The sequence below is a fragment of the Pseudophryne corroboree genome, chromosome 1, assembly GCF_028390025.1.
Source record: "Pseudophryne corroboree isolate aPseCor3 chromosome 1, aPseCor3.hap2, whole genome shotgun sequence".
NCBI classification, from domain to species: Eukaryota; Metazoa; Chordata; class Amphibia; order Anura; family Myobatrachidae; genus Pseudophryne; species Pseudophryne corroboree.
Window position 1 is genome coordinate 547,214,955 of NC_086444.1, and position 23,086 is coordinate 547,238,040.

A 23,086-nucleotide genomic window follows, 5' to 3' on the forward strand; every position below is an offset into this window, starting at 1 on the left:
CATGCCCCCAGCGTGATGAAAACGAGGGCGTGACTCATGGGTATGGCATTCTCTGTGAGGACAAACCCCTTGTTACAAAGCCATTCACAAGAGCACATGTACCGAACACCCCCTTCCTTCCCCTATTGTGGTGCCCCCCCTGTCATTTTGTTCTGGATCCGCCCCTGTGCAGCCACACATCCAATCTCTTGCAGCCACAAACTACATACTGTAGATCTGCCCAGCTGTGACTCTGATCACCCCTTCACAAAGTACAAGGTAAACTTTAAATTGCTCGTAGTCTCAAATTTGGAATTCTCTAGCTTTCTGTGCAAGGGCAGATAGCTCAATGAATAATTTACAATTGACAAGTGCTGCCAACAGCACTCCCTACCCTGCAGCACTATGGGGGTAATTCCAAGTTGATCGCAGCAGGAATTTAGTTAGCAATTGGGCAAATCCATGTGCACTGCAGGGGAGGCAGATTTAACATGTGCAGAGAGAGTTAGATTTGGGTGGGGTGTGTTCAATCTGCAATCTAATTTGCAGTGCAAAAATAAAGCAGCCAGTATTTACCCTGCACAGAAATAAAATAACCCACCCAAATCTAACTCTCTCTGCACATGTTAAATCTGCCTCCCCTGCAGTGCACATGGTTTTGCCCAATTGCTAACTAAATTCCTGCTGCGATCAACTTGGAATTACCCCCCATGTGCGGAGCACACTCCGTACACACCTGGTTATGGCCCTGTATACATATATATATATATAATATTTATATATACAGTATATATATATATATATATATATATATATATATATATACAGTATATATATATATATATATATATATATATACAGTATATATATATATATATATATATATATTAATATTACACACATTTATAGAACACTGCAAGAAAATGGATTTGGACACAAATCCTCTTTATACCACATCCGTGCACTTAACCTGAGAGCTTGCCGCCATTCAGCCACAATACTACTCTTTAAATAACTAATTTCAGTATACTGCCATACCCAGGACTCAAACACACCAACTGCTGCAACCCACCCACCAAGCCACTTGATCCCACATAAAAACGATGAGATTTATAACTATATGAAGCTACCTGTACCCCATAAAAACATAACTAGCACCATAATCGAGCAGATCCATGCAATGTGCAGCCACACATCCAATCCCTTGCAGCCACACACTACATATATCTGCCCAGTCACAACGCTTATCACGTCTTCACAAAATACAAGGTAAGTTTCAAATAGTTAAAACTCTCCAGCTTGGAATTTTCTAGCTTTCTATGTATGGGCAGATAGCTCAATGAATAGAGTTTCCGACTGCGATATCATAGGCAACGGGTTTGAATCCTGGGCACATCAGCATCCTGAAATGTAATAAAGGACAGTGTGACTGAACAACAAAGAGCTATCAAGTCAAGTCCATGAATGCTGTATAGGTATTAGAGACAAAAGGGGCTGGAGTAGGAGATGCTGAGTTTCAAAAAGGGGGGATGCTTCAAGTAATTGGATAATTCATAATTGACAAGTGATGCTAACAGCGCCTCCTACCCTGCAGCACTATGTGCGGATCACACTTCGCACACACTTAGTTATGGTCCTGGGTATATATGCAGAGTCAAAGGCACTCTGCATTATTCAGAGACTCACAGGGCATGTCCTCCTACTATTGAATTAAGCAATGAGAGGTGGACAAATAAACATCACATGGGCAGTAGAGCATTCGTCCAGAGTTTGGAGGTCACACTAACGTTCATGAGGCTCCATCACTAGGGATCCAGATTATAAACAATGGGAGACAGTGAGCAGAGAACACTCCCTCCAGGGCCATCTTTTTGTATGGGCTCAATGGGCAGCTGCCTAAGGGTCCCAGGAGTATAAGGACCTTAGGCTAATAGCTGAGGGTCCCCTTTTTCCAGGGGTACCAGATTTTTAGAAAATTGGCCTAGGGAACCAGAGATATCCATCTTCAAAGCAGTGGTCCCCATCAGAGCCTGTTAATTGCCCTTCCCAGCCATATAGATGTGTCCACTTACATCTTTCTATTTTGCTCAATTTGGCACAACATGCAAAACATGGCTTAGCTGTTTTTCACGAGTAGTGAGTGGATGGATTTTTACATTTTTGTTTGCCATAATAGAATATGTATAAAGTAACATATTAAAGAAGCAAATTAAGAAAAATCTCAAGGCATGGCTTTCTCTTAGTCCTACTTGACCTTTAACATCTGGAGGACAGCACAGAGACCTAGTCCTCCTTGACCGCTGGCATCTGATAGCTCCAGGAATGCTGACGGCAGGAGAAGATGCAGAAATGCATCTTCTCCCATGTAAACCCCTGACAACGAGCATGAACCCCCTGGCAATGAGAAGGATACCCCTGAAAATTAGCAGTAGACCCCTTGCAATGAACATGAGACTCCTGGCAACAAGCAGGAAACCCCTGGCAACAAGCAGGAAACCCCTGGCAATGAGCATGGAACCCAGAGCATGAAACCCCTGACAACAACCATAAAACCCTTGGCAATGAGTATGAGACCCCTGGAAATGAGTAGGAAACCCCTGGCAATGAGCATGGAACCCAGAGCACGAAACCCTTGGCAACGAGCATGAAAGCCTTGAAAATAAACATGAGACCCCTGGCATCAAGCATGAGACTCCTAGCAATTAGCAGGTAATTTAAATGTAATTAGAAGCCTTACTGTGGGACATAATGTGTAAGGGACATTATTGTGTGTAGGGCATAAAATTGTGTTAGGGGCATATCTGTATGTTGTATAATATGTAAAGGGCATTATGGTGTGGCATAATGTGAAATGGGCATTATGGTGCATGGCATAAATTGTAATAGGCATTACAGTGTGTGGCATAACATGTAATGGGCATTATGGTGTGCAGCATAATGTGTAATGGGCATTAAGGTGTGTGGCATAAGTTGTAATAGGCGTTACGGTGTGGAATCACATGCAATGGGTGTTACGGTGTATGGCATAATGCGTAAGGGACATTACTATAAGGAAAATGTCAAATAATGTAAATGGCATGATTCAGGGATTTTTATCCTGTGTTTTTGTTTTCCTGTGTTGTATAAGGGGCTCTACCTGGTATAATGTGTAGATGTGGTACTACTGTGTGGTGTAATGTGAATTGGTCTATTCTGTGGCCACGCCCCTTGGGCTGTGGTTATGTGAGCGGCAGTCGGGAGACCGCCAGTCATTATACTGACACCGGGAACCCCATGAATTGCCAGCCCGACAGTTGGCATGCCGACTAACAGGGACTATTTCCCCTCATGGGTGTCCACAACACCCATAGAGTGGGAATAGAAACTGTGGCAAGCACAGCAAGCCACCAAGCCCGCTGTGTGGGGATCCCAAACGCTGGTAACCCGAACCAAACCCACACCCTTTCCCCATGATGCACGCATTTGACGCGCACTAACCCTGTTTTGAGTGGTGGGGGCGCAACCCTGGGTGCCAAGACCTAGAACCGGCCCTGTCCAGAATGCAACATTAGACTCGTTTTAAAATAGTAGCATTCTTATAACCATGTGTTACCAATCAAACTGATATAATAAATGATTAATATGTCTGCATATTACAATTGAAGAATAAGTAATAGTACTTATTTTCCAGTTGGCTGACTCCTGAGACTATAATCAAAACAACACACTTGGATCATTAAAATATCTTCATGGTTGCACTAGAAAATTAAAATTATTAAAATACACCTGTTCACAAAACACTCTTTTAAAACGCATCATTTATTACAAACAATATATATAAAAAGAGCTAGGTTTCTTGCTATGAATTACTTAAAAATAAATATATATTCACAAGATTTATCAATTAGGATGTTTACACATAAATAGCTTATAGATAAATTGTGTTATTTTTTCTGACCATGGTCTCAGAAAAGTAAAATCTCAGATCCTTTCTCTTTACTTTAGTATGCAGGGTTAGAAACAATGGGGGGTCATTCCGAGTTGTTCGCTCTGTATTTTATTTTTGCAACGGAGCGATTAGTCGCTAATGCGCATGCGCAATGCCCGCAGTGCGACTGCGCCAAGTAAATTTGCTATGCAGTTAGGTATTTTACTCACGGCATTACAAGGTTTTTTCTTCGTTCTGGTGATCGTAATGTGATTGACAGGAAGTGGGTGTTTCTGGGCGGAAACAGGCCGTTTTATGGGTGTGTGCGAAAAAACGCTACCGTTTCTGGGAAAAACGCAGGAGTGGCTGGAGAAACGGAGGAGTGTCTGGGCGAACGCTGGGTGTGTTTGTGACGTCAAACCAGGAACGACAAGCACTGAACTGATCGCAGATGCCGAGTAAGTGTGGAGCTACTCAGAAACTGCTAAGAAGTGTCTATTCGCTATTTTGCTAATCTTTCGTTCGCAATTTTTATAAGCTAAGATTCACTCCCAGTAGGCGGCGGCTTAGCGTGTGCAAAGCTGCTAAAAGCAGCTTGCGAGCGAACAACTCGGAATGAGGGCCAATGTATCTAAAAGCTTAGTTACATTTTCCAATTTATAACTTTCCACAGAATTTAACATAGGGGGTCATTCCGAGTTGTTCGCTCGCAAGCTGCTTTTAGCAGCTTTGCACACGCTAAGCCGCCGCCTACTGGGAGTGAATCTTAGCTTATCAAAATTGCGAACGAAAGATTAGCAGAATTGAGAATAGACACTTCTTAGCAGTTTCTGAGTAGCTCCAGACTTACTCGGCATCTGCGATCAGTTCAGTCAGTTTCGTACCTGGTTTGACGTCACAAACACACCCAGCGTTCGCCCAGACACTCCTCCGTTTCTCCAGCCACTCCTGCGTTTTTCCCAGAAACGGTAGCGTTTTTTCACACACACCCATAAAACGGCCAGTTTCCGCCCAGAAACACCCACTTCCTGTCAATCACATTACGATCACCAGAACGAAGAAAAAACCTCGTAATGCCGTGAGTAAAATACCTAACTGCATAGCAAATTTACTTGGTGCAGTCGCACTGCGGACATTGCGCATGCGCATTAGCGACTAATCGCTCCGTTGCAAGAAAAAAATAACGAGCGAACAACTCGGAATGACCCCCATAGTCTTTTTTTATCCAAATGACACTATAATTGATGCAGTATGTATAGTGCTGGCAGTCTCCGTTGCCTATTCGTTGTTATTAGTATAGTAGCTTGTTTTGAATATATAGCGCCTGCTTGCTATTTCAGTGGTCTTTCTCTCAGCTCCCCCATCCATTATCCAATGGGAGCTTATTACATGTGCTTGGTATAATTGTTGTCACACGGGGAGCCACGGCAGTGCGTCTTCTCCTAGGGGTAAATGTATTATGTGTCGTTATGGGGGAGAAGCGATGTCAGCGCACGTTATGTGCGCTATACCACTTCTCCCCCATGTATGATGGCTGCGGTGTGTGCGCCCCTGTCCATATCAGCGCTGCTATCTAGAAGATAGAAGGCCGATATATGAGGGCAATGTAACAATGGTCACGCAGCCTCCCTGAAAATGGTCCAGACAGGCCTGCATGGTCTTGACCTTAGCCGACAAAAGTTGTGGTATTTATCAAACTCCAGTTGGCAGAGGTGATCAAATTCTGGTCTCCGTTGATTGTGGACTTTATATCAGTGACAATATGACAGTCCTGATGGGTTAGTTTGTTCCAATCATACTTATTTTCTCACACTGGATTTGGTCTAAATTAACCAACCAGCTGTAGACAGATGCAGGCACCTGCAAGTATCCCGGTGGGCCGAATGGAGAGCAGGGCCGCTTGTCATCCGTAGCCCCGCCCACCTTAGCTCGGCACGCGGTCACGGCTTTTGTCCATGACAGGCAGCCGAGGCCCACTGCACAGAAGGGGCCGGCAGCATTACAATGAGTCAGATTGACTCATTATATACTGCCGCAAGTTGCCAGTCCCCTGAGTATGCCAAGCTGCAGTCTGTGGTGCTGGCCCACCACGGTCCAATCCTGAGGGGGAGTTTTCTGGTCAGAGTGGGAGGAGGCCGCCGTCCCCGCTCCTACCCTGAAAGAAATAAAATTAGTTACCAGGTCAGTGCTGTCTGGGGCGGGGTGTGAAGGAAAGCGGCCGCAGTGGCTCTGCAGGGGGCTGCGTGTGTGCAGCGGCAGACAGAAGCAGCAGCTGTGTGAGGCCAGGATGAAATTTCAGGCATCAGGGTCCCAGACACAACCTCCAGAGGGAGATGCTCATGCACCTGTTTTGCTCCAAAAAGGTGCAGTGCGCTTCAGGGGTATGTCCCTGGTGAGTTCTTTGTTATTGGGGTGCATGGGGAGCCCCTGGGATGGGAGAGGATGGCCTTGTGTCACCCCTGGATGTGACTATAATATATGAAGTGGTAGTTATGCAGAGTGGTATGCCCTCTATGGCACACAGTACAGAGGAGCTATCATATTGTGTTAGCCTTAAAGGGGGGTGTCAGTGAGTACTGGGAAGGCACTGTGGAGACGGGGATGGTGCAGGAGAGATGCAGAGGTGCTGGGGAGACACACAGGGGTATTGTGCTGGGGAGACACACAGGGGGATGGTGCTGGGGAGATGCACCGGGGGATGGCGCTGGGGAGACACACAGGGGGATAGCGCTGGGGAGACACACAGGGGTATTGTGCTGGGGAGACACACAGGGGGATGGCGCTGGGGAGACGCACAGGGGGATGGCGCTGGGGAGACACACAGGGGGATAGCGCTGGGGAGACACACAGGGGTATTGTGCTGGGGAGACACACAGGGGGATGGTGCTGGGGAGATGCACCGGGGGATGGCGCTGGGGAGACACACAGGGGGATAGCGCTGGGGAGACACACAGGGGTATTGTGCTGGGGAGACACACAGGGGGATGGTGCTGGAGAGACGGATGGCGCTGGAGAGACGGGGATGGCGCAGGAGAGACGCAGAGGGGTATGGTGCTGGGGAGACACACAGGGGGATGGTGCTGGGGAGATGCACAAGGGGATGGTGCTGGGGAGACACACGGGGATGGTGCTGGGGAGACACACAGGGGGATGGTGCTGGGGAGATGCACAAGGGGATGGCACTGGGGAGACACACAGGGGGATAGCGCTGGGGAGACACACAGGAGGATGGCGCGGGAAAGACGCACAGGGGGATGGCGCTGGGTAAACGCACAGGGGGATGGCACTGGGGAGATGCGTGGGGATGTGCTGGAGAGATGCACAGGGGGATGGCACTGGGGAGACACACAGGCGGATGATGCTGGGGAATCACACATATAAGGATCACTAGCAGGATTAGAAGAAAAGGCTCAGGGACAGGAATTTTCAGTAGGACACCAATTTTAAAGAAAACATATTAATGATGCAAATAGTACTAAATGAGCAAATATATTTTATTAATATAAAATTGTTTGATCAGGAAAACTACATTTTGCCCTGTACCAAAGCTTCTGTTGCTATGTTTTATCTGGTTGAACCTCTGTTGCATGATTATGACATTCGCTTTATTCCTATGCAACCAGACAGCTTCCGGATCATGTGATCTCCTACATGAATAGTGAATACTGACTGAAGACACTGCCTGTCAAGGAAGGATCAATATCTTCAGAGGTTCTCCTTTACAGAGAAATCATATACAGGTAAGAAAATACTCATTCACACGTGTGCTGCTTAAGATGGCCATACACCAGGCATGTCCAAACTGCGGCACTCCAGCTGTGGTGAAACTACATATCCCAGCATGCCCTGACACAGTTTTGCTGTCAGAGAATGCTAAAGCTGTGTCAGGGCATGCTGGGATGTGTAGTTTCCCAACAGCTGGAGGGCCGCAGTTTGGACATGCCTGCCATACACCTAAAGATTGATTGTCCAACCTGACTGGTAATGTACAGTATGGGAGCAACTGACTATTTCTCCCAAACACTGAAAAGCAGACAAAAATGGTCAATCAGACAAATTGATTAAATCCATTTGATTGGACAATCAAACTTTAGGTGTATGGCCAATTATAGTCATAGGAGAAAGGTAATGGGGGCATGCCCTACTGCTCCCGGAGTGCTGCTCATGCCTAAACGTGACGAAACCTGGGAAAATGGCTAGCAGGCATGGCCACTCCAACTTTTCTGCAACAAGCTAGCTGACTAAAATAAGCATGGGGTAATGTGGGTGGTAGCAGCACCAGTGGTAGGTCAGGGGGAAGTGTTAGTGGTGATGGTTTTCCTTGTTTTTAATAGAGCACAGGTTCTCTAACTCAGTCACCAGGACTCCAAACAGTGCATGTTTTCCAGGTCTTCTCACAGAATCAAAAGTGAAATAATTAGCTCCACCTTGTGAAATGTGTTAGTGAGTAATGAATACACCTGTGCACCTGCTAGGTGACCTGGATAATAAGATTTTACTCACCGGTAAATCTATTTCTCGTAGTCCGTAGTGGATGCTGGGGACTCCGTAAGGACCATGGGGATTAGCGGCTCCGCAGGAGACTGGGCACAACTAAAGAAAGCTTTAGGACTACCTGGTGTGCACTGGCTCCTCCCACTAAGACCCTCCTCCAGACCTCAGTTAGGATACTGTGCCCGGAAGAGCTGACACAATAAGGAAGGATTTTGAATCCCGGGTAAGACTCATACCAGCCACACCAATCACACCGTATAACTCGTGATACTATACCCAGTTAACAGTATGATAACAACTGAGCCTCTCAACAGATGGCTCAACAATAACCCTTTAGTTAGGCAATAACTATATACAAGTATTGCAGACAATCCGCACTTGGGATGGGCGCCCAGCATCCACTACGGACTACGAGAAATAGATTTACCGGTGAGTAAAATCTTATTTTCTCTAACGTCCTAAGTGGATGCTGGGGACTCCGTAAGGACCATGGGGATTATACCAAAGCTCCCAAACGGGCGGGAGAGTGCGGATGACTCTGCAGCACCGAATGAGCAAACTCTAGGTCCTCCTCAGCCAGGGTATCAAACTTGTAGACTCTTGCAAGAGTGTTTTAACCCGACCAAGTAACAGCTCGGCAAATTTGTAAAGCCGAGACCCCTCGGGCAGCCGCCCAAGAAGAGCCCACTTTCCTCGTGGAATGGGCTTTTACAGATTTAGAGTGCGGCATTCCAGCCGCAGAATGTGCAAGTTGAATCGTGCTACAGATCCAGCGAGCAATAGTCTGCTTAGAAGCAGGAGCACCCAGCTTGTTGGGTGCATACAGGATAAATAGCGAGTCAGTTTTCCTGACTCCAGCCGTCCTGGAAACATATACTTTTCAGGGCCCTGACTACGTCCAGAAAACTTGGAATCCTCCAAGTCCCAAGTAGCCGCAGGCACCACAAAAGGTTGGTTCACATGAAAAACTGATACCACCTTAGGAAGGAATTGGGAACGAGTCCTCAATTCCGCCTTATCCATATAAAATACAGATAAGGGCATTTGTATGACAAAGCCGCCAATTCTGATACACGCCTGGCCGACGCCACGGCCCACAGCATGACCACTTTCCACGTGAGGTATTGTAGCTCCACGGATTTAAGTGGCTCAACTCAATGCGACTTCAGGAAATCCAACACTACGTTGAGATCCCATGGTGCCAACGGGGGTTGACTATGCAGCACTCCCTTAACAAAAGTCTGAACTTCAGGCAGTGAAGCCAGTTCTATTTTGGAAGAAAATCGACAGAGCCGAAAACTGGACCTTAATGGAACCCAATTTTAGGCCCATAGTCACCTCTGACTTGTAGGAAGTGCAGAAAGCGACCTAGCTGAAATTCCTCCTTTGGGGCCTTACTGGCCTCACAGCACGCAACATATTTCCGCGATATGCGGTGATAATGGTTTGCGTTCACTTCTTTCCTAGCTTTAAATAGCGTAGGGATAACTTCCTCCGGAATGCCCTTTTCCTTCAGGATCCGGCGTTCAACCGCCATGCCGTCAAATGCAGCCGCGGTACGTCTTGGAACAGACAGGCCCCTTGCTGCAGCAGGTCCTGTCTGAGCGGCAGAGGCCATGGGTCCTCTGAGATCATTTCTTGGAGTTCTGGGTACCAAGCTCTTCTTGGCCACCCGGACAATGAGTATAGTTCTTACTCCTCTCCTTCTTATTATTCTCATTACCCTGGGTATGAGAGGCAGAGAAGGGAACACATACACCGACTGGTACACCCACTGTGTTACCAGAGCGTCCACAGCTATCGCCTGAGGGTCCCTTGACCCGTCGCAATATCTTTGTAGCTTTTTGTTGAGGCGGGACGCCATCCTGTCCACCTGTGGCCTTTCCCCACGGTGTACAATCATTTGGAAGACTTCTGGATGAAGTCCCCACTCTCTCGGGTGGAGGTCGTGTCTGCTGAGAAAGTCTGCTTCTCAGTTGTCCACTCCGGGAATGAACACTGCTGACAGTGCTAACACATGATTTTCCGCCCATCGGAGAATCCTTGTGGCTTCTGCCATCGCCATCCTGCTTCTTGTGCCGCCCTGTCGGTTTACATGAGCGACCGCCGCGATGTTGTCTGACTGGATCAGCACCGGCCGGTGTTGAAGCAGGGGTCTAGCCTGACTTAGGGCATTGTAAATGGCCCATAGTTCCAGAACATTTATGTGTAGGGAAGTCTCCTGACTTTTCCATAGGCCTTGGAAGTTTCTTCCCTGTGTGACTGCCCCCCAGCCTTGAAGGCTGGCATCCGTGGTCACCAGGACCCAGTCCTGTATGCCGAATCTGCGGCCCCCTAGAAGATGAGCACTCTGCAGTCACCACCACAGCGACACCCTGGCCCTTGGAGACAGGGTTATCCGCCGATGCATCTGAGAATGCGACCCGGACCACTTGTCCAACAGATCCCACTGGAAGATCCTTGCATGGGACTTGGCGAATGGAAATTCTTCGTAAGAAGCTACCATCTTTCCCAAGGCTCGCGTGCATAGATGCACCGATACCTGTATTTGTATTAGGAGGTCTCCGTCTAGAGACGCCAACTCCTTGGACTTCTCCTCCGGGAGAAACCCTTTTTATCCTGTTCTGTGTCCAGAACCATACCCAGGAACAGTAGACGCGTCGTAGGAACCAGCTGTGACTTTGGAATATTCAGAATCCAGCCATGCTGTTGTAGCACTTCCCGAGATAGTGCTACTCCGACGAACAACTGCTCCCTGGACCTCGCCTTTATAAGGAGATCGTCCAAGTACGGGATAAGTACTTCGGCCATTACCTTGGTAAATACCCTCGGTGCCGGGGACAGACCAACGGCAACGTCTGGAATTGGTAATGACAATCCTGTACCACAATTTTGAGGTACACCTGGTGACGAGGGTAAATAGGGACATGCAGGTAAGTATCCTTGATGTCCAGTGATACCCTGAAATTTTCCAGGCTTGCAATAATCGCCCTGAGCGATTCCATTTTGAACTTGAACCTTCGTATATAAGTGTTCAAGGATTTAAATTTTAGAATGGGTCTCACCGAACCGTCTGGTTTCGGTACCACAACATTTTGGAATAGTAACCCCGGCCTTGTTGAAGGAGGGGTACCTTGATTTCACCTGCTGGAAGTACAGCTTGTGAGTTGCCATGGACGCGCCTCCCGGCGCCGACGTGTCACTTTCGGTGAGACAGCGGTGACGTCAGTCTGAAGACCGGGACGGCGCGGCCAGCGGCTCCGGCCAGAGGGGATGTCCTGTGGAGGGGGTAAGTGGTATTTAAATTCACTGTTTGTAACTTTGCACTAATCCTGACTAATCCGAAACGTTGATCTGCATCAATACACAGTTTGCTGTTTTACAAGACTCTGAGTGCCGCCTCATTACTTCAGGTAGACTTTATGTATGGGGTTTGCACCCCGGGAGGAAGGCACCTGAGCAGATCAGTCCCATAATAGGGGCAGTGCCGAGTGCCGGAGCAGAATTTGTATATATATATATATATATATATATATAGACAACGGCAGGTGCGGCACTCCAAGCGACGGGGGAAAAAAGCAACTCTTTAAGTCCTTGTAATAGACAACGTTTCAATGCTGTTTATTAGTGCATTTTCATCAGGTCAAAGAATACAAACAAATGTGCTTACCTATATAGTGCATGCAGACGCCGTCACCACGCTTCCGGAACACAGGCACCCGCCAGGTCCGTCGGCGCACCCACATGACGTCATCAAACAAGGCTGGTAACTATGGTGACAGTAGTACACAAACTAGTATACATAATGTGATAATACAATCATGCAGGCAGGACACAATTATATCAATCTAAGTATGTAGAATCCTGGCTACACATAGCACATAAAGGCTGCCTAGTCTCTAAACAAACCTAGATCATTAGAAACCATAACAAACATTTAAAAGCGTATTACCACTGGATTAACCACATACAGAGGTAAACTTACAAGAATGCATTAAGCCCTAGCTGTTCATTAAGGCCTCTAGGGTAAAGGGTACCCAAACGGTGAATCCACCTAGTTTCAAGTTGAAGTAGTTTAAGACCCCTATCACCCCCCCGAAGAAGAGGGGGGACATGGTCTATCATGCGGTAACGTAATGTCACCAGCGGATGGCGTGCCACAGAAAAATGTCGGGCGACCGGCTGGTCACTTGATCCTTTAGCAATCGCTGCTTTAATGGCCGACCGGTGGGCTGCCATACGTTCCTTGAACATTCTTTCAGTTTTACCTATGTATGACAGCCCACACGGACATAACAACTGATAAACAACAAACTTAGACGAGCACGTCAAGGTATAGTTAATTGTCAAAGGTTGACCCGTCAGCGGATGCTGAAAGGTTTTTCCACTAATCAGGAATTGGCATGTGGTGCAAGTGCATCTAATACACCCTCTTGTATTAGCCTGTACTAGACGCTGTGGACTGGGAGAAATATCTGCTTTAACCAGCATATCTCTGATGTTACGTCGTCTTGTATAGCATGACATTAATTTAGTATGGCTAAGATTTAGCTCCTGATCAGACGCAACTCTTTAAGTCCTTGTAATAGACAACGTTTCAATGCTGTTTATTAGTGCATTTTCATCAGGTCAAAGAATACAAACAAATGTGCTTACCTATATAGTGCATGCAGACGCCGTCACCACGCTTCCGGAACACAGGCACCCGCCAGGTCCGTCGGCGCACCCACATGACGTCATCAAACAAGGCTGGTAACTATGGTGACAGTAGTACACAAACTAGTATACATAATGTGATAATACAATCATGCAGGCAGGACACAATTATATCAATCTAAGTATGTAGAATCCTGGCTACACATAGCACATAAAGGCTGCCTAGTCTCTAAACAAACCTAGATCATTAGAAACCATAACAAACATTTAAAAGCGTATTACCACTGGATTAACCACATACAGAGGTAAACTTACAAGAATGCATTAAGCCCTAGCTGTTCATTAAGGCCTCTAGGGTAAAGGGTACCCAAACGGTGGGTAGTTTTGCAGGATATAGCAGATTATAGAGCGGAAATAATATCACAACTTAGTGATTCTGCAACGTACCGCTTGTTGTCTGTGGACCCTACTGCTGCCTTTCTAACTGAATTGTCTAGTAAGCTTGAGCAGGCGGTTGGAACTGGGATTATTTCAGGCTCCCTTGGTAAAGCATTGCTGCCTAAATTTCCTGTTATACCGCTTCTTTATACTACTCCCAAAATACATAAGAGTTTGGTTAAACCCCCTGGGAGGCCCATTATATCTGCCAATAAATCCCTTTTCCAACCGGTAGCTCTATACCTTGATGCTCTGTTTCAGCCGTGTATTCAGTCACACCCCCGATATCTTTTAGATACTAGCACACTGTTACGCAAATTGCAATTGTTGAGCCGATTTGACCATGATGTTACCCTTTGTAGCATTGACGTGCAAAGTCTATATACCATAATCCCCCATGATAAGGGTATAGATGCGACACGAGAGATTTTGGATGGTCACCCTGAATTTAAAGGGCCGGAGTTGCAATTCTGCTTGGATCTTTTGCACATGATTCTTACCAAAAACTTCTTTCTGTTCGATGGTAAGATCTATCTGCAACAAACTGGGTGTGCGATGGGGTCCCCTGTGGCCCCATCGTATTCGAACATTTACATGTTCAAGGTTGAACAGGAGATATTTTTTGATAAACCTGAGGTAGCATCAGATATTATCATGTACTGTCGTTACATTGATGATTTACTTATCTTATGGAAGGGTACCCAGGAACGCTTAGTTGAGATCATTGAGACACATAATAGCAGTAACCATCCGGTCAAACTCACATATAATATGAGCATGCAGTCAGTGGACTATTTGGACGTTAAAATCTCTATCATTGATGGATGTATCCATACATCCATTTACAGTAAACCCACTGACAGGAACAACTTATTACACTATTCAAGTTTTCACCCAACTCCGCTTAAACGTGGTTTGCCCTACTCACAGCTGCTGAGGGTTCGCCGTATTACGTCTGACCCTGTGGTAGCTGAGACTCAAATGAACAGTATGATCGAGAAATTTCTAGCTAGAGGTTATCCAGCAGCTTTACTCCATCAAGCAAAACTTAAAGCTCTAGCTATTGATCGTCCACAATTGTTACAGGCTAAAACTAAAGTATCAGATGAGAAAGGCATCTTCCCATGGGTAGGTCAATTTAGCCCCACTAGCAGTGGCATTAATCACATATCCAAGAAATTATGGCACATCATCCAGTCTGATCAGGAGCTAAATCTTAGCCATACTAAATTAATGTCATGCTATACAAGACGACGTAACATCAGAGATATGCTGGTTAAAGCAGATATTTCTCCCAGTCCACAGCGTCTAGTACAGGCTAATGCAAGAGGGTGCATTAGATGCACTTGCACCACATGCCAATTCCTGATTAGTGGAAAAACCTTTCAGCATCCGCTGACGGGTCAACCTTTGACAATTAACTATACCTTGACGTGCTCGTCTAAGTTTGTTGTTTATCAGTTGTTATGTCCGTGTGGGCTGTCATACGTAGGTAAAACTGAAAGAATGTTCAAGGAACGTATGGCAGCCCACCGGTCGGCCATTAAAGCAGCGATTGCTAAAGGATCAAGTGACCAGCCGGTCGCCCGACATTTTTCTGTGGCACGCCATCCGCTGGTGACATTACGTTACCGCATGATAGACCATGTCCCCCCTCTTCTTCGGGGGGGTGATAGGGGTCTTAAACTACTTCAACTTGAAACTAGGTGGATTCACCGTTTGGGTACCCTTTACCCTAGAGGCCTTAATGAACAGCTAGGGCTTAATGCATTCTTGTAAGTTTACCTCTGTATGTGGTTAATCCAGTGGTAATACGCTTTTAAATGTTTGTTATGGTTTCTAATGATCTAGGTTTGTTTAGAGACTAGGCAGCCTTTATGTGCTATGTGTAGCCAGGATTCTACATACTTAGATTGATATAATTGTGTCCTGCCTGCATGATTGTATTATCACATTATGTATACTAGTTTGTGTACTACTGTCACCATAGTTACCAGCCTTGTTTGATGACGTCATGTGGGTGCGCCGACGGACCTGGCGGGTGCCTGTGTTCCGGAAGCGTGGTGACGGCGTCTGCATGCACTATATAGGTAAGCACATTTGTTTGTATTCTTTGACCTGATGAAAATGCACTAATAAACAGCATTGAAACGTTGTCTATTACAAGGACTTAAAGAGTTGCTTTTTTTCCCCGTCGCTTGGAGTGCCGCACCTGCCGTTGTCTGTACATTTCTACTGTGGAGGCACCCAGCGCTATTGGACTCTATAATGGGAGAGCCGGACCTGCTTGTTGTCTATATATATATATATATATATATATATATTGGAAAGCCCTCACTCACTGACTGACTGACTCCTCACTAATTCTCTTACTTCCCGATATGTTAGGAAGCTGAAATTTAACATAGGTATTCTGCAGGTGGGAAATAGGAAAACTATATAATTAGTATTTTAATAAACCTCCCCTAAGGGGATTAAAAGGGAGTTGACATAATGACGTAATTACCGATGCGTGGCTTGCGTGAATGATAACGCCCAAACGGACAATCGGATCAAACTTTGTATTGCATCTCCAGTGTGTAGAATTTAATAAACTACAAAAATGGTCCTGTCACTTTTTACTGTATCTGCTACGGGTGCTCTAATATAGAGCAGATTAATACAGTGTGCAGCCACAGTGGCGGATCCAGGGGGGGGGCACCCAGGCATGTGCCCCCCCTGTCATTTAGAAGATTTTTTTTTAACTTTCATTTTAGCGTGCATTAAGTGGCGGAACAGCCGGAGACAACGGAGTCAGGTGCCGCGGGCACCTCCTCCGTTGTCTCCCATTCCACTTGTACCAGTTCCACTCAGCTACTGTGAGAGCCGAGGATTCGGGAGCCACCGAGCGCTGCGCCCCTCAGCATCAGCGCGCTGACTCCTCCTGCTGTGTGACCTGGTGCCAGTGGTGATCTCTGTGCTCTGGTCGCGGATGTCACGTGGTTTCCAGCCGCGACACAGAGCCTGACTGGGGAGCCGTCTGCGCTGTGCAGTGTGTGCGGGACTCGGGAGTCCAGAGATGATGCGGCTGTCATTGTGCAGGTGGGCGGGAGAGCAGCAGGCGCCACGCAGCAGGGTGCATAGAAGAGTCTGTAACTATGTGGCCAAAATACAATGGGAAGGGGGGATAGTGTATTGTTAATGTTTTAACATTCTGTGGCTATGATTGTGTGTATATGTGTTTGGGTGCATATGTGGTTGTTTGTATATATGTGCTGTGTGTGTATATGTGGCTGGTTGTGCTTATGTGACTGTATACTGTATATGGCTGTCTGTATATGTGAATGTGAGTGTGTGTGTGTGTGTGTGTGTGTGTGTGTGTGTGTGTGTGTGTGTGTGTGTGTGTGTGTGTGTGTGCGTGCTGTATATGGCTGTTTGTGCATATGTCGCTGTCTGTGTATACTGTATCTTTCTGTCTGTATACAGTATGTGACTGTGTGTGCATTTGCAGCTGTCTGTGTACACGTAAACTGTATGTGACTCTGTGTGTGTATACTGTATGTGGCTGTCTGTGTATAAGTGACTGTGCATATATGGCTATGTGTATATGCGAATATATGTGACTGTGTGTTTACTGTATCTGGTTGTCTGTGTATATGTGACTGTGTGTGTATACTATATGTGACTGTGTATTGTATGTGTCTGTATCTGTGCATATATGGCTGCGTATATGAGATTGCGTGTGCATATGTGACTGTGTACATGTGGCTGTGTGTGTGGCTATTTATGTGTGTGGCTGTGTATGTAATTGTGGCTATGTGTGTGTGTGGCAGGTCCCCTACCAGGCCTGTCCCCGCACACTTGCCTTGTCCCCGCACACTTACCCTGTCTCCTACCAGGCCTGTCCCCGCACACTCGCCCTGTGCCCTACCAGGCCTATCCCCGCACATTCATCCTATCCCCTACCAGGTTTGTCATCGCACACTTGCCCTGTCCCCGCACACTCACCCTGTCCCCTACCAGGCCTGTCCCCGCACACTTGCCATGTCCCCGCACACTCACCATGTCCCCTACCAGGCCTGTCCCCACACACTCACCCTGTCCCCTACCAGGTCTGTCCCCACACACTCACCCTGTCCCCGCACACTTGCCATGTCCCCGCACACTCACCATGTCCCCTACCAGGCCTGTCCCCACACACTCACCCTGTCCCCTACCAGGCCTGTCCCCACACACTCACCATGTCCCCTACCAGGCCTGTCCCCGCACACTTGCCCTGTCCACGTACACTCACCCTGTCCCCTACCAGGCCTGTCCCCGCACACTCGCCCTGTCCCCTACCAGACCTGTCTCTGCACTCTAGCCTTGTCCCCTACCAGGCCTGTCCCCGCTCACTCACCGTCCCCGCACTCTCATCCTGTTACCCACTGCCCTTGTACTCCATGCCCCCAGCGTGATGAAAACGAGGGCGTGACTCATGGGTATGGCATTCTCTGTGAGGCCAAACCCCTTGTTACAAAGCCATTCACAGGAGCACATGTACCGAACCCCCCTTCCTTCCCCTATTGTGGTGCCCCCCCTGTCATTTTGTTCTGGATCCGCCCCTGTGCAGCCACACTTCCAATCTCTTGCAGCCACAAACTACATACTGTAGATCTGCCCAGCTGTGACTCTGATCACCCCTTCACAAAGTACAAGGTAAACTTTAAATTGCTCGAACTCTCAAACTTGGAATTCTCTAGCTTTCTGTGCAAGGGCAGATAGCTCAATTAATAATTTATAATTGACAAGTGCTGCCAACAGCACTCCCTACCCTGCAGCACTATGGGGGTAATTCCAAGTTGATCGCAGCAGGAATTTAGTTAGCAATTGGGCAAAACCATGTGCACTGCAGGGGAGGCAGATTTAACATGTGCAGAGAGAGTTAGATTTGGGTGGGGTGTGTTCAATCTGCAATCTAATTTGCAGTGCAAAAATAAAGCAGCCAGTATTTACCCTGCACAGAAATAAAATAACCCACCCAAATCTAACTCTCTCTGCACATGTTAAATCTGCCTCCCCTGCAGTGCACATGGGCCCTCATTCCGAGTTGATTGGTCGCAAGGCGATTTTAGCAGAGTTGCTCACGCTAAGCCTACGCCTACTGGGAGTGTATCTTAGCTTCTTAAAATTGCGACCGATGTATTCGCAATATTGCGATTACAAACTACTTAGCAGTTTCAGAGTAGCTTCAGACTTACTCGGCATCTGCGATCAGTTCAGTGCTTGTCGTTCCTGGTTTGACGTCACAAACACACCCAGCGTTCGCCCAGACACTCCCCCGTTTTCCCCGGCCACTCCTGCGTTTTTTCCGGAAACGGTAGCGTTTTTTCCCGCACGCCCATAAAACGGCCTGTTTCCGCCCAGTAACACCCATTTCCTGTCAATCACATTACGATCGCCGGAGCGATGAAAAAGCCGTGAGTAAAAATACTATCTCCATTGTAAAATTACTTGGCGCAGTCGCAGTGCGAATATTGCGCATGCGTACTAAGCGGAATTTCACTGCGATGCGATGAAAAATACCGAGCGAACGACTCGGAATGAGGGCCATGGTTTTGCCCAATTGCTAACTAAATTCCTGCTGCGATCAACTTGGAATTACCCCCCATGTGCGGAGCACACTCCGCACACACCTGGTTATGGCCCTGTATACATATATATATATATATATATATATATATATACACAGTGTATGTATATATATATATATATATTAATATTACACACATTTATAGAACACTGCAAGAAAATGGATTTGGACACAAATCCTCTTTATACCACATCCGTGCACTAAACCTGAGAGCTTGCCGCCATTCAGCCACAATACTACTCTTTAAATAACTAATTTCAGTATACTGCCATACCCAGGACTCAAACACACCAACTGCTGCAACCCACCCACCAAGCCACTTGATCCCACATAAAAACGATGAGATTTATAACTATATGAAGCTACCGGTACCCCATAAAAACATAACCAGCACCATAATTGAGCAGATCCATGCAATGTGCAGCCACACATCCAATCCCTTGCAGCCACACACTACATATATCTGCCCAGTCACAACGCTTATCACGTCTTCACAAAATACAAGGTAAGTTTCAAATAGTTAAAACTCTCCAGCTTGGAATTTTCTAGCTTTCTATGTATGGGCAGATAGCTCAATGAATAGAGTTTCCGACAGCGATATTATAGGCAACGGGTTTGAATCCTGGGCACATCAGCATCCTGAAATGTAATAAAGGACAGTGTGACTGAACAACAAAGAGCTATCAAGTCAAGTCCATGAATGCTGTATAGGTATTAGAGACAAAAGGGGCTGGAGTAGGAGATGCTGAGTTTCAAAAAGGGGGGATGCTTCAAGTAATTGGATAATTCATAATTGACAAGTGATGCTAACAGCGCCTCCTACCCTGCAGCACTATGTGCGGATCACACTTCGCACACACTTAGTTATGGTCCTGGGTATATATGCAGAGTCAAAGGCACTCTGCATTATTCAGAGACTCACAGGGCATGTCCTCCTACTATTGAATTAAGCAATGAGAGGTGGACAAATAAACATCACATGGGCAGTAGAGCATTCGTCCAGAGTTTGGAGGTCACACTAACGTTCATGAGGCTCCATCACTAGGGATCCAGATTATAAACAATGGGAGACAGTGAGCAGAGAACACTCCCTCCAGGGCCATCTTTTTGTATGGGCTCAATGGGCAGCTGCCTAAGGGTCCCAGGAGTATAAGGACCTTAGGCTAATAGCTGAGGGTCCCCTTTTTCCAGGGGTACCAGATTTTTAGAAAATTGGCCTAGGGAACCAGAGATATCCATCTTCAAAGCAGTGGTCCCCATCAGAGCCTGTTAATTGCCCTTCCCAGCCATATAGATGTGTCCACTTACATCTTTCTATTTTGCTCAATTTGGCACAACATGCAAAACATGGCTAAGCTGTTTTTCACGAGTAGTGAGTGGATGGATTTTTACATTTTTGTTTGCCATAATAGAATATGTATAAAGTAACATATTAAAGAAGCAAATTAAGAAAAATCTCAAGGCATGGCTTTCTCTTAGTCCTACTTGACCTTTAACATCTGGAGGACAGCACAGAGACCTAGTCCTCCTTGACCGCTGGCATCTGATAGCTCCAGGAATGCTGACGGCAGGAGAAGATGCAGAAATGCATCTTCTCCCATGTAAACCCCTGACAACGAGCATGAACCCCCTGGCAATGAGAAGGATACCCCTGAAAATTAGCAGTAGACCCCTTGCAATGAACATGAGACTCCTGGCAACAAGCAGGAAACCCCTGGCAACAAGCAGGAAACCCCTGGCAATGAGCATGGAACCCAGAGCATGAAACCCCTGACAACAACCATAAAACCCTTGGCAATGAGTATGAGACCCCTGGAAATGAGTAGGAAACCCCTGGCAATGAGCATGGAACCCAGAGCACGAAACCCTTGGCAACGAGCATGAAAGCCTTGAAAATAAACATGAGACCCCTGGCATCAAGCATGAGACTCCTAGCAATTAGCAGGTAATTTAAATGTAATTAGAAGCCTTACTGGGGGACATAATGTGTAAGGGACATTATTGTGTGTAGGGCATAAAATTGTGTTAGGGGCATATCTGTATGTTGTATAATATGTAAAGGGCATTATGGTGTGGCATAATGTGAAATGGGCATTATGGTGCATGGCATAAATTGTAATAGGCATTACAGTGTGTGGCATAACATGTAATGGGCATTATGGTGTGCAGCATAATGTGTAATGGGCATTAAGGTGTGTGGCATAAGTTGTAATAGGCGTTACGGTGTGGAATCACATGCAATGGGTGTTACGGTGTATGGCATAATGCGTAAGAGACATTACTATAAGGAAAATGTCAAATAATGTAAATGGCATGATTCAGGGATTTTTATCCTGTGTTTTTGTTTTCCTGTGTTGTATAAGGGGCTCTACCTGGTATAATGTGTAGATGTGGTACTACTGTGTGGTGTAATGTGAATTGGTCTATTCTGTGGCCACGCCCCTTGGGCTGTGGTTATGTGAGCGGCAGTCGGGAGACCGCCAGTCATTATACTGACACCGGGAACCCCATGAATTGCCAGCCCGACAGTTGGCATGCCGACTAACAGGGACTATTTCCCCTCATGGGTGTTCACAACACCCATAGAGTGGGAATAGAAACTGTGGCAAGCACAGCAAGCCACCAAGCCCGCTGTGTGGGGATCCCAAACGCTGGTAACCCGAACCAAACCCACACCCTTTCCCCATGATGCACGCATTTGACGCGCACTAACCCTGTTTTGAGTGGTGGCGGCGCAACCCTGGGTGCCAAGACCTAGAACCGGCCCTGTCCAGAATGCAACATTAGACTCGTTTTAAAATAGTAGCATTCTTATAACCATGTGTTACCAATCAAACTGATATAATAAATGATTAATATGTCTGCATATTACAATTGAAGAATAAGTAATAGTACTTATTTTCCAGTTGGCTGACTCCTGAGACTATAATCAAAACAACACACTTGGATTATTAAAATATCTTCATGGTTGCACTAGAAAATTAAAATTATTAAAATACACCTGTTCACAAAACACTCTTTTAAAACGCATCATTTATTACAAACAATATATATAAAAAGAGCTAGGTTTCTTGCTGTGAATTACTTAAAAATAAATATATATTCACAAGATTTATCAATTAGGGTGTTTACACATAAATAGCTTATAGATAAATTGTGTTATTTTTTCTGACCATGGTCTCAGAAAAGTAAAATCTCAGATCCTTTCTCTTTACTTTAGTATGCAGGGTTAGAAACAATGGGGGGTCATTCCGAGTTGTTCGCTCTGTATTTTATTTTTGCAACGGAGCGATTAGTCGCTAATGCGCATGCGCAATGCCCGCAGTGCGACTGCGCCAAGTAAATTTGCTATGCAGTTAGGTATTTTACTCACGGCATTACAAGGTTTTTTTTTCGTTCTGGTGATCGTAATGTGATTGACAGGAAGTGGGTGTTTCTGGGCGGAAACAGGCCGTTTTATGGGTGTGTGCGAAAAAACGCTACCGTTTCTGGGAAAAACGCAGGAGTGGCTGGAGAAACGGAGGAGTGTCTGGGCGAACGCTGGGTGTGTTTGTGACGTCAAACCAGGAACGACAAGCACTGAACTGATCGCAGATGCCGAGTAAGTGTGGAGCTACTCAGAAACTGCTAAGAAGTGTCTATTCGCTATTTTGCTAATCTTTCGTTCGCAATTTTTATAAGCTAAGATTCACTCCCAGTAGGCGGCGGCTTAGCGTGTGCAAAGCTGCTAAAAGCAGCTTGCGAGCGAACAACTCGGAATGAGGGCCAATGTATCTAAAAGCTTAGTTACATTTTCCAATTTATAACTTTCCACAGAATTTAACATAGGGGGTCATTCCGAGTTGTTCGCTCGCAAGCTGCTTTAGCAGCTTTGCACACGCTAAGCCGCCGCCTACTGGGAGTGAATCTTAGCTTATCAAAATTGCGAACGAAAGATTAGCAGAATTGAGAATAGACACTTCTTAGCAGTTTCTGAGTAGCTCCAGACTTACTCGGCATCT